The sequence below is a fragment of the Acinonyx jubatus genome, chromosome F2, assembly GCF_027475565.1.
Source record: "Acinonyx jubatus isolate Ajub_Pintada_27869175 chromosome F2, VMU_Ajub_asm_v1.0, whole genome shotgun sequence".
In the NCBI taxonomy this organism is placed as follows: domain Eukaryota; kingdom Metazoa; phylum Chordata; class Mammalia; order Carnivora; family Felidae; genus Acinonyx; species Acinonyx jubatus.
Window position 1 is genome coordinate 72,715,096 of NC_069394.1, and position 13,613 is coordinate 72,728,708.

The following is a 13,613-nucleotide window of genomic DNA, read 5'->3' on the forward strand; positions in this document are numbered from 1 at the left end:
AAATAAAAATAAAAATAAAAAAAATTTAAAAAATGGTGCAGGAAACAAAATACCACTGAAAGGAATTCCCTTCTTGAAAATAAGTCAGCAACAAAATACCTTCCTTGTATCTCTTCAGAATAACTCGTTAATGGTATTAAAACCCAATGCCAGATAAAAGACCCCACTGGGCGGGGGCGGGGGGGAAGACAAGATTTAATTTTTTTTTTTTTAACGTTTATTTATTTTTGAGACAGAGAGAGACAGAGCATGAACGGGGGAGGGTCAGAGAGAGGGAGACACAGAATCGGAAACAGGCTCCAGGCTCCGAGCCGTCAGCACAGAGCCAGACGCGGGGCCCCGTGAGTTTGAACTCACGGACCGTGAGATCATGACCTGAGCTGAAGTCGGCCGCCCAACCGACTGAGCCACCCAGGCGCCCCAAGATTTAAACACCTTCAACGAAGAAAATAAATGCCAAGTGAGCACAAGAAGAAAGCTTCAATATAGTCAGCGGGAAAATGCAAAGCAAAACCTTAATGAGATACCACTAGAAACTCACAAGAATGACCAACTTTTAAAACAGCAAAAATACCAGGTGTTTGCAAGGAAACGGAGCAACTGGGATCCTTATACACCTGCTGGCAGAAAATTCAACACGTTACAGGCACTTTGAAAAATAATTGGGCGGTTTCCTATAAAGTGAAACACACACCAGATGACCCAGCAATTCCACTCTGAGGCATCTGCCCAAGAGAAATTTAAAGACTTACACAAGAATGCGGAGAGTAGCCTTATTCATAATAGCCCCAAACTTGAAAGAATGCAAATGTCCACCGACTGATAAAGAAGGAAACAAATTATGGTGTAGTACACAAAGGAACACAACTCAGTCATAAAAAGAAAAGAATTACTGATGCATACGATAACGTAAGTCAGTCTCAAAAACGTTATACTAAGAAGCCAAACACAAGAGACCATATGCATAAATCCATTTACATAGACTTTTTTTGGAAGGCAAAACTCTAGCAAGGAAAGCAGATCAACTATTGCCAGGGGCCAGGGTGCGGGGAGAAGGGGTGAATGCAGAGAGGGATGATAGAACATGCTGGGGGCAGGGAGAAGGAAATGATCTATGTCATAGGAGGAGTACTGCTACACGATCGTGCACATTTGTTGTTGGTTTTTTTAAATTTTTTAATGTTTTATTTTTTTTGAGCAAGTGCAAGTGGGGGACAGGGAAAGAGAGAGGGACAGAGGATCTGAAGCGGGCTCTGCGCAGAGAACAGTGAACCTGATGTGGGGCTTGAACTCATGAACCAAGAGATCATGACCTGAGCTGGACGCTCAGCCAAGTGAGCCACCCACCCAGGTGCCTCGATCGGGCATGTTTGTGAAAATTCACTGAATTATACCCTTAAAATCAGTGAACTTAATTGCATACACAGTATAACTAAACAAACCTGATTAAGAACAAACAAAACTCAGTGCCACCATCATTTAACTTGAAAATCAGCAATCTCATTAATAAAACCTAAAAATGTACTGAACATTTTCCAATACTTTATTTTTTTAAGTTTATTTATTTATTTTGAGAGAGAGAGAGGGAGAAAGAGAGAGAGAGAGAGGAAAACAGAATCCCAAGCAGGCACTGCACTGTCAGTGTGAGCCTGATGTGGGGCTCGAACTCACAAAGTGTGAGATCATGACCTGAGGCTTTCGAAATCAAGAGCCAGACACTCAACTGACTGAGCCACCCAGGCGCCCCAACATCTTCCAATACTTAATAAAGATTATAGCAATCAATGATGGGTAAGTGCCTAGAGACCACCAAAAAAGAAAAAGAAAAAAAACCAATAGTCAAATTGCTGATAGGGAAACTAAATTCTTTCATTTTTCTACAACTTCCGATAGGTTGTAGCCTTATAACAGATTTCCAAAAAAATGAGCTAATAATATTTAGTCTAAAATAAACTCCCCCTCATTGTAAGCGGATAATCTTCCTAAAACTACTGATGATCCATGTGGGGTAATACATAGGAGATTGAAGAATTATCAATAAATGCAGAGATAAAAAAAACCCAACAAGTATGGAAATGTGAAGAAATATGGGTCAGATTGTAAATCAACTCCAAAATTATTATTTAAAACTCTTTGATAGGTTAATTGGGAAACACTTTTTAAGCATCCACAAGGCTCTGAGCTGGTCTACTGGACAAGCTTATCTATGATGTAAATAAGGATGTAAGGTAGGCTTATCAAAATTATAGCTGATTCAGAGGTTAAAAATGGCTACAATATTACATAACAGTGATTCTACATGTATAAAGATGGGATAATTTTACAGCGTTAGTGTCAGATATAAGGGAAAATTGTATTCATTTAGCAAATATTCCCTGAGGGGCTGCCACGTGTTGGTAACTAGATGGAAAAAGACCCCAAGATTAAGTAAGAAAGAGCCCTTGCCGCTCCTAAGTTTATCAACGAAAAAATATAAGTAACACACTCTGCAGTTAGGAGTGATAAAGTAATTAATCTGAAAAAGACCTATGAGCTTGAGTTTATCACTCAAGTGTTACATATACATAAAATACTGGTAAAATTACAGGCTGAACTAACAAAAGTATCACATTGAAAACAAACACACACAAGTAGGGGCGCCTGGGTGGCTCAGTCGGTTGAGCGTCGGGCTTCCGCTCAGGTCATGATGTCACGGTTCGTGGGTTCAAGCCCTGCGTCGGCCTCTGGGCTGACGTCTCGGAGCCTGGAGCCCGTTTCGGATTCTGTGTCTCCCTCTCTCTCTCTGCCCCTCCCCCGCTGTGCTGTGTGCGTCTCTCTCTCAGAAATAAATAAATAAATGTTAAAAAAAAATTTTAAAAAGAAAAACAAATACACAGAAGCACTACTCTGCTCTAACTGCATCAACCATACAGGTGGAAGGGTAATGCTCTATTACGCTCTGGACGTACGCATTACAAGTCTCATTCTGAAGTCCAGCTTAGGTGCCCGAACCTTCTGCATGTTGCCATCCGCCCACCGCTAAGTCCCCAAGATGATGTATGAGCCTGGAATTAACCTGTACCTCCTATACAACCCAGGCTGATCGGGGTGTTGGATACTGTCGGACCTTGACACACTGAAACATGGGCAGATAGGAAAAGGCCCAAGAAATACATTTCAATCAACTAGGGGAGTGGGGGTGGAACGTGGATTATCGTAGGAAGGAGGAGACACTATTCTGAATGGCAGGAGTTAGAGGAGCAAAGGTAGCTCGTGATACCAACATAGCATCACTGAGCAATCGCAAGGTCGTTTTTTTTGTTGTTTTTTTTTTTATGTATTTACTTAAATTCAAGTCAGTTAACATACCGCGTGGACCTGGCTTCAGGAGCGGAACCCAGTGATTCATCCCTTACATCCAACACCCAGCGCGCATCCCCACAAGTGCCTCCGTGCCCATCACCCATTTTCCCCACCCCGCCCACGCCCACGCCTGAACAATGTCAAATTTGAAGACGCTGCCTCGTGAGGTAGGGAGACTTGGCAGCACAAGTTTACTGAGCCGAGAATTCAGCCACGTTCTCTTTCTAAGACTTCATGGTAACATGCTACCTGTCATCCCACAGCCCGTCTCTCCACGCCCAGATTGTCAAGCTTCCGTGCAGCAGCAAAATCAATCTTTCTCGTATCCTTTTAGGACCGTGTGCCCCCACCCACCCCCGTGCCCACAATGCTTGTGCTCTTTCAGGGGCTCTCGGTCACTGATCACTCCAGGATCCGGGCCCAACACCCCGCAGGCTGGCAGACAGGGCCCCCTATCAATTTCGCCTCTCTGTCACTCTCCCTCATACGCTGTGTCCAGCGGTTCTGAATCACTGCAGAACATGATCACAGGGCCACACTTTTTCTTGCCTTCACTGTGTACATGCCACTCGCGGTCTGAAATACCTCACACCTCCTGACGTGTGTCTGGAGCCTTCGGCCCACACGGCCTTCACAGAGTCTGTCCCAGCCCTCTTGCGAGAAGAATTCCATGCTTTACCACGTCCCCCCTGCTCCATGCCCACGGCGGCTTACTGGTCTCCAGGAAAACGCTCACCCCGTATACAAAGATTAGTTATGGCTGCATCTCCCTGCTAAACCTTAAACCCCCTGCCTGGTTATCCTAATCCCTAGGATTTCGCCCAGGTTGTGACACTTTATAGGTATTTTCGACGAGTCAGGGATTCCAAGGTAGCCCAGTTCTGTATGTCCCGTCTGCCCTTATACCCATGAGCAGTGTATCAACTTGGGTTATGCAGGAGACACAGAGGAAGCCCAGACAAATGCTATCATCCTGGAGCTACAGAAGACACGTGGGCATTTTTCTAAAGAATCCAAGCAGCCCTGGTTGGGATAGAATATTAGAACCAAAATGATTACCCAATGGACGCGCTCGGCTGTTGCAAAGCCAGCTGGGCTCAAATCCTGCTTCCACGCCTTCACCAACTAAGTGACTTTGAGTAACTAACTTGACCTCTTACAGCCCAGGTTTCGTAGTCTATAAAATGAAGATAATTATAGCCCTTACCTCGAAGGGCCATTGTGAGGACGATGTGCCAGTGTATTATAAAGGAGGTAATGAAGGAACCAGTACGTGGCAAACACTCACTAAATGCCGATGTCTCAGCCGCCTCGTCCTGCCTGCTTTTCCCTTAACGAATGGAAATACTGCCTACTTCGCAATAAGATGTCTCAACAAAATGTGTAAAAATGCCAGGCACATAGGAGTCACTGGATTATGAATCACTGATTTCTAAGCCTAGAAAATTACCTTTTCTTTCCAAAAAGACAGGATTATACCACTAAAGAATCTTCTGGAGGTTCAAACCAACAAGACCATAATCACCTGACATAATACTCCTCACATGCTGTGAAGACAGTTTAAAAAGAGGCTTTTAAAAAATGTTTATTTATTTTTGAGGGGGGGGGAAAGAGGCAGAGAGAGAGGGGAACAGAGGATCTGAAGCAGGCTCTGGGAAGACAGCAGAGAGCCCAATATGGGTCTTGAACTCACGAACCATGAGATCATGACCTGAGGTGAAGTCAGATGCTCCACCGACTGAGCCACCCAAGCACCTGAAAAAGAGGCTTTTTATGTATTCCAATAATTAATTTAACTGCACTAAGTTTAAACAGATACCTATATTTCTCTAGGCTTGACAAAAAAAGAAAAAGCACACTTAAAAGTTTCATGAAATTCACTCAAATGTATCCCATCACGTTTGCTCACCGATTCTCTATAAACAGTAACACTTACTAGCAAAACACATTTGGGAAAAGAAAGGTTAGAGTCAAGACAGAAATTTCTGAAAAATGTCATCATGGAAAACCCCTCAAGTGCTTACTACAATATCCGTGTCACAAATGTATCCTAAGGATAAATGCACCTGGTTCCAAACAACACATTTTTTTAGAAAGAACGCCGCACATTTCCAAAGTTCATTTTGTAACACCCGACACAGAGCTTATCATACAAATCCATGTTTAAAAAATCAAGGACGTAACTGATTGGCTATGATCCAATTACTAATACGATTTTCCAGGGTTTTGGTGATTGTCAGTACCTGAAAGATCTCATTTCGAAAAGATTAACAAAATCACAAAACCGACAGTGTATGTAAGTAGCTGTGTGTGCCAGCAGGTGTGGGTGGGACAAGTTATTTACGGGCATGGACGTGAATATAAACAAGGGTAGTTTTGATATGTTCTGTAGGACTAACATGCTACTTTGGGAAGAAAGAATACAGGAGCTTCCTTCCTTGAAATTTTTCGAACTTGTACACCACCAGAGATTTCCTAAATCCAAAACACACGAAGAGATTCTTTTTTTGTCAGATTCATCCTTCCAAAGTCACTGTACCTCTTTGTCCAGCAGAAACCGTTGTAGAAAACGTGTATTTTGTAAGTTACTCAAATTTTTCCGTGCAAAACCCCTTATTAACCTACCTTATGGAAAAGACTTCTTTCAAGAAGACACATGGGAATGAAGAACTTACTATATAACCTACGCCAAAAAGCATCGATCATCTCTGGAGACCGATCTTTAAATTGCTATTATTTTTTCATTTTCTGTGGCGGTAAAATACCCAACACAAAATTTACCATCTTACACGGTTTTTACGTGTACAGTTTAGTGCTCTTAAACACATTCCTAACGTTGTGCAATCATCACCGCCATCCATCCACAGGACTCTTTTTATCTTGTAGAACGCAAACTCTGGCCCCATCAAACAACAAGTCCCACCCCCACCCCACCCGCCCCGTCCCTGGCAACTATTTTCTGTCCCTATGATCTCAACCGCTCTGAGTATTTTACATAAGTGGAATCAGGCAGTATCTGTCCTTTTGCGATTGGCCTACTTCACTTAGTGTGATGTCTTCAAGGGTCACCCCTATTGTAGCCCATGTCAGAATTTCCTTCCTTTTCAAGGCTGAATAGTATGGCTTTCTAGGGATATACCAGAGGTTGCTTATTCATTCATCCACTGACAGATACTTGAGTTGCTTGTACATTATAGTTACCGTAAATGATACCGCTGTGAACGTGGGTGTACAAATCTCTCTGAGACCCTGCTTTCCATTCTTTCGGGCGTATATCCAGAAGTAGAATATCTGGGGCATACGATAATTCTACCTCTGTAAGCTACACTTTTTGACTCAGTACCTATTAAATTAATCACTACCTCCCTCAAAATTATAAAATTTATGTAATAGTACTTAAAAAACCTCACCAGGCCACAACATTATGTCAACAAAATTCTTTTCTCTTCTATGATTATAAACTGGCGATTTCCCATCCTACAAGGCATCTCCCAATCCCAAAAAAGGTGTTGATCAGATTCGAGTCTCCCCTCACCTTTTTTTTTCCTTCAAAGAAAGGGTGCCCTGGGGTGCCTGGGTGGCTCAGTCCGGTAAGCATCTGACTCTTGATTTCAGCACAGGTCATGATCTCATGGTTCGTGGGCTCGAGACCCCCTTTGGGCTCTGCACTGACAGCATGGGGCCTGTTTGGGATTCTTTCTCTCCCTGTCTCTCTGCCCCTCCCTGGCTCACGCGCGCTCTCTCTCTCTCAAAATAAATAATAAATTGAAAACAATTAGTCTTCATAATATATTCAATGTGGACTGCAGGGACTCTAAGTATCAATTAAACTGTTTGTAAGACACACACACACACACACACACACACACACACGTTATGTTCATCAAACATGCAGGCACAGCGGCTTTCCCACACTGTTGTTTTTTATTTGGTCCTCAAGAGACAAATCTCTGTTTAACAATGCCAAGGTCTGGGGCCCTTTGTCTAGGTGAGAAGTATCACCAGAGTCCCTTTCAAGTACTTTCCAGAGTAGGTGGCAATGATTTCAGGCCAAAGAATCTCTACTTTTAGCTTTCTCTAAAAAAGCTATTTGTCTCATTAATAAGCAAGTATAGAACAATGCCAACATCAACACTGGCATTTTCTGCTATCCTATAAAAATTAGGCATAATGTCAATAAAATGTAACACAATCTACTGGGCACTTCTTTTTCTTCTCAGCATCGAAATGCATACTTTCCATCATGTTTTATATCGTTACATTTCTTAAATAGTGGTATAATACACATAACATAAAACTTACCATCTTAACCATTTTTTAAAACGTTTAGTTATTTTGAGAGAGGGAGCACGAGTGGGGGAGGCTCAGAGAGAGGGAGAGAGGGAGAATCCCAAGCAGGCTGCACGCTGTCAGCGCAAAGCCCAACGTGGGGCTTGAACCCATGAACCATGAGATCGTGACCTGAGCCAAACCAAGAGTCGGACGCTTACCCAACTGAGCCACCCAGATGCCCCCATCTTAACCATTTTTAAGCATACAGTTCAGTGTCGTTAAGTACACATTCCTATTCTTGTCCAATCATCACCACCGCCCATCTTCAGAACTCTTTTCACTTTGAAAAACTGGCATTCTGTACCCATTAAATACAAATTAATGAATGAGTGAATTCTGTGTCCTGTTCCCTCATCTAATACTTAGCATCCGCCGTTCTTTCTGTCTCCACAAATTCTCTAGGGACCTCATGTAAGTGGGATTCATTGGCATTTGTCCTTTTGTGACTGGCTCATTTTACGTAGCCTAAGTCTTCCAGGTTCATCCATGCCTTAGCCTGTGTCTACGCATATCCCGGGAAAGTCTTTGCCCTTAGGATGTAAGTGCAGAGCCAGACGAGTCTCTCCAGTGAGGCCCTTGCGGATGGACGGTCCCAATATAAGTCCCTGTGTTTATTACAGCAAGAGTCTGACTGCACTAGTGGGATCCAGGAAGACCAGCATTCAGTGCTGCTCATGGCTCCCTTCTCAAGGCTGCTTCCGGCAATCGAGAGGGTGGGGAGTGCGAGCCAGGCCACCTGGCGTGTCTGTAAAATAAGTCAGGGTACAGTTACACCCGGGACTGAACGTTTCATTTTTGATGTCTGCTGTGCCCTAGCTTTAGGGCTTTGGGAAAATTCGTGTCAAAATAAATGGCCAGGAAAGAGTGACACCACTGGTAAGCATCAAATTAATGGCTCCATCACATTTAAGGCAATTTTGCGATCTTAACGGTAATACTAAATTGCACGATAAAAAATACAGCTTGCTCTATCAAATATAGCAGTTATTATATGATCTTTTGCAGTAGTTTCTGGCTATGTGGCTATTTTATGTAAGCCTTCGCCAAACGAATTATATGTTTCAAAAACATAGTCTTTGAATTCTTTTATATCCATCTCAAATCAATGTTCGCAAAAAAAACTAGGTATTGGATAAAAATACTACCGACTGATCAAAAAGTAACGGATAAGACAAATATAACACCCCCCCAAAAATGAGGGGTATAATGCACCACATAAGTTAAACAAGGGTTAAAAAGTGGTTAAACAAGGGAGTATTTATAGCTTAGTGGTTAAAGGTGCATGTTCTGTAGTCAAACAATTCCCAACTTAAATCTCCGTTCTACTCAGAGTTGTCCCGAGTTAAAGGATAATACCTTTACGACCACTGGCTTGAAACCCGAAATAGAGTAAATAACCTTTTATGGTTGGACCCTCAGTGGTAGTAATGTTATTGCAATGAACCCACTGTAATACTATTAGGAAGCAGTGCCACTGGGGGGTCGTTAGGTCATGAGGGTGGAGCCCTCCTGAATGGGATTAGTGCCCTTACAAAAGAGACACAAGAGACCCCTTCTGCCCTGTGAGGACACAAGACAAGACAGTTATCTACAGGCCAAGAAACGGGCCTTCCTGACGCACAGAATCTGCCCACACTTTGATCTTGGACTTCCCTGCCTCCAGAGCTGTTAGAAACAAATGATCATTATTTAAGCTACACAGTCTCTGGTAGATTGTTACATCAGCCCAAACAGACTAAGACAGCTCTGGGTTCACTTTATGTATGCATCTTTAACTTTTCCTGCTTCCCGACTTGCATTTGATCGGGCAGTTTCATGACTGAAAAGAAGTCTGTCTCACAGCAAGTGCCAGGGAACAACGTTTGATTTTATTTTTATTCTCTTGCGGACTATCGTGTTTTATTGTCAGCTACCGGTAACTAGGGTTGGCTCATTAGAATTGCGTAGGTCCCAGATTTTCGTCTTGGGAGAAAGGAAAAAGTGGAAGAATGTCACTCAGCACCTTCACTGTGGTAGGGTCCCCTCCCTAAGGAGGGAGAAAAAAGGGAGAGAAAACTTCCAAGGTAACCTGGCTACGCGCCTACGTGACAACATCCCTCATGACCTTGTCAACTGAGCCTGCTTAATCAGACTGCATGTTTACATGTGTTACCATATACGGGAGACAAAGAAAGAGAAAATGTATAAAAAAAACTATGCCACGTGATGCGCAGCGCCCAGATCTTGGGGCACAAACCCAACTGAGCGGTGGCGGCATGAATAAAAGTTGCCTCCTGGATAAAAAGCCTCAGCGTCACGACTCTCTCTGTGTGAGAATCCCGCCACATCACCTTACACCAACCATCTGCCAGTGTTTTCCACCGGTCGAACCCCACCGGAACCCAGGGAGCTCACTGTTGGATTTCAAAGTTTTGGGTATTTGCTTTCAAATAAATGTACAATGAGACTTCCATTTCCAATTACGACACAGAGCACGTAGAAAGGCCTTTGATCTCATGGTAACGAGAAATTTCACCCGGACTAAATAAAAATATACTTTTCTGGGCGTCCAGCAAAGGGTAATAAATGCACAGAAGCCTCGATGACCCACATTCAGTAAGAAACAAGCCCTTCACAGGCAAGCTGAAAGCCAGCCTAGGGTGCATGTCTGCATAGGCTGAGCCTGGCTAGTCTGAAGAGGGGGGAGGAAGTAGTCCATGGACGGACCTGACCTGGCAGGAACACGGACAGAGACCAGCATTACGGGACAGTGCGAACCAGTAGGACAGACAGACTGGAATCTGGAAGAACCAAAAATGCAGCAGCAAATCACCTTTCCTAGTAATTCTTCCAATCTACCCCCCATACCCTCCTGTGCAAAAGCAGACAAGAGAGCAACAGTGAAGATGCTAGAAAGCCAAGGGAAATCACAGAGCCCATGCATTCTCATAGTATTTCAATCTCTGAGGACAAAGGGGAATCAAAGCATCTAAAATGGTAGTCCAAGCCTCTCCCAGATGAAGTGTTGAGATCATAAAAAAAAGGAGTATCAGGTGAACTCATTTTAATTAAAAGTATAACCCATAGTTTAGCTAAATTCTGAGGGATCTGAATATTCAGTTCCTCACCCTAATCTCCATTATGAAGAAAGAGCAGGCAGGCTCTGAGATCTGAACCAAACAAAATATTATACTTCAGTATTTCCTGTTTTATTTACACCACCTAGGGTACGATTTTTAAAATTATGAAATATACAAAGAAACAGGAAAATGTGATCCATAATTAAGAATTAACACAAAAATGTGATCCATGATTAAGAATTAACACATGTCAATAAGAAAACAAACACAGATGACTCCATTAATGAAATAAGTAGTTAAGAACTTTAAAACAACTACAAAAAATATATTGAAGAATATATAGAAAAATAGGGGTGCTTGGGTGGCTCAGTCGGCTAAGCATCCAACTCCTGATTTCGGCTCAGGTCATGATCTCATGTTCCTGAGATCGAGCCCCACGTCAAGCTCTGTGCTGACAACATGGAGCCTGCTTGCAATTCTCTCTCCCCCTCTGTCTGCCCTTCCCCCACCCGCAGCACACACACTCTGGCTCTCTCAAAAATAAATAAATGTTAAAAAAAAAAAAAAGAAAATACGGAAAAATAAGTGTACAATGGGAGAAGATCTGAGATACATTAGTACAGAACAGAAATTCTAAAACAGAACTAAATAAAAATCTAAAAATACAGCATTTGAATAAAAAGTTTCTTGGATGGGATATCTCCCGAAGCAAAGGAAATAAACGCAAAGGTGGGCTATCGGGACTACATAAAAATAAAAAGTTTCTGCACAGTGAAGGAAACAATCAACAAAACTAAAAGGCAACTGATGGAATGGGAGAAGATATTTGCAAATGACATGCAGGATAAAGTGTTAGTATCCAAAATCTAATGAAGAACTTACAAACTCAACACCCAAAAAGCAAATAATCCAGTGAAGACAGGGGCAGAAGACATGAATAGACACTTTTCCAAAGAAGACATCCAGATGGCCAACAGACACGTGAAAAGATGCTCAACGTCACTCAGGATCAGAAAAACACAAATCGCAACTATAATGAGATATCGCCTCTCACCTGTCAGAATGACTAAAATCAACAACACAAGGAACAACACGTGTTGTCAAGGATATGGGAAAAAAAAGGAACCCTCCTGCACTGCCAGGGGGGACGCAAACTGGTGCAGCTACTCTGGAAAACGATATGGAGTTTCCTCAAAAATTGCAAATGGAACTACTCTACCACCCGGTCACGGCACTACTGGGTATTTATCCAAAAAGTACACAAAAAATTTTTAATTCAAAGTGATACGTGCACCCCTATGCTTACAGCAGCATTATTTATAATAGCCAAACTATGGAAACAGCACAAATGTCCATCAATAGACGAATGGATAAAGAAGATGTGTTTTATACACACACACACACACACACACACACACACACACACACACAAAGGAATATTATTCAGCCATAAAAAAGAGTGCAATCTTGCCATCTGCAACAACATGGATGAATCTAGAGGGTACTGCGCTAATTGAAATAAATCAGTCAGAGAAAGACAAATACCACACGATTTCATTTGTATGTGGGCTTTCAGAAACAAAACAAATGAGCAAAGAAAAAAAAAGTGAGAAACACACCAAGAAACAGACTTTTAAATATGGAAAACAAACTGATGGTTATCAGAGGGGAAGAGGGAGGAGGGATGGGTTAAATAGGTGATGGGGATTAAATGGTACACTTATGATGAGCACTGAGTAATGTATAGAATTGTGAATCACTATATTCTACACCTGAAACTAATAGAACATGGTATATTAATAATACTGAGATTAAAAAGAAAAAATTAACAAAGTGAAAATCTGGAAAAAAAGACGTTTATTGGATGGGTCTGCTAACTGGACATTTCAAAAGAACAAGTCAGTAATCTTACATTTTCCAAATTAAACAGAGAAAAAGAGAAAGAAAAAAAATGAACTAAGTAGCAATGACTTGAGAAATAATATCAAACAATCCAAAATATGAGTAGAGGAGAGAGAATGATGGTATTTAAAATATTTTAAGGAATGTGAATGAAATGTACCAAATTTGAAAAACATCAGACTGCTAACTCGAGATGCTCAATGAATCCAAAGCAGAAAAATACAAAGAAAACCATACCTAGACATATCACGGTCTAATTTCTGAAAGCTAAACATAAAAAGCAAAGGTATAATAAACAAACAAATAAATCAATAGCAAGAGGGAACAAACACATTACATACAAAGATATTAATGATGGCCAGTTTCTCATTAGGAGAAATAGAAGCCAGAATTTGTCACGAGCAGATCCACATTACAGGAAATGATGCAGGAAGTTCTTCGGGTTGAAGGCAAATGACACCAAACAGAAGAACTCCGATCTACAAGAAGGAGTAAAGAGTGTAGGCATGGTAAAAGTGTGTATAAATATTTTAAAGGTTTTTCTTTTTTCTTTTTTTTTTTTTTTTACCTTTTTTAAAAAAGATAATTGGCTACAAAGCAAAACATACTATTGTCTTGTGAGGTTGATAACTTAGGTAGAAGCAAAATGTATAACAACAGATCAGCAGAGGGTAAATGGAAATGTATTGTTGTAAGGTTCTCAGATTAAACTGAAAGTTGTAATACGAATTCAATATTAAATAGATGGATCCTTAGAACAACCAGTAAAAAATAAAAACAAACCTTGGCTAAACAGCCAAGGAGATAAAATGGCATACTAAAAAAATACTTGATAGGGGTGCCTGAGTGGCCCAGTCGGTTGGGCGTCTGACTTCGGCTCAGGTCATGATCTCACGGTCCGTGAGTTCCAGCCCCGCGTCGGGCTCTGTGCTGACAGCTCAGAGCCTGAGCCTGCTTTGGATTCTGTGCCTCCCCTCT

At 41.8% G+C, this 13,613-nt stretch overlaps 1 protein-coding gene across 6 annotated transcripts in view; it reads right to left on the reverse strand.

Moving 5' to 3' along the window:
* Positions 1 to 13,613, reverse strand: part of FAM110B (family with sequence similarity 110 member B) — a 142,977-nt gene that overhangs the window by 110,459 nt on the left and 18,905 nt on the right. The gene's annotated exons all lie outside the window — the stretch shown is intronic.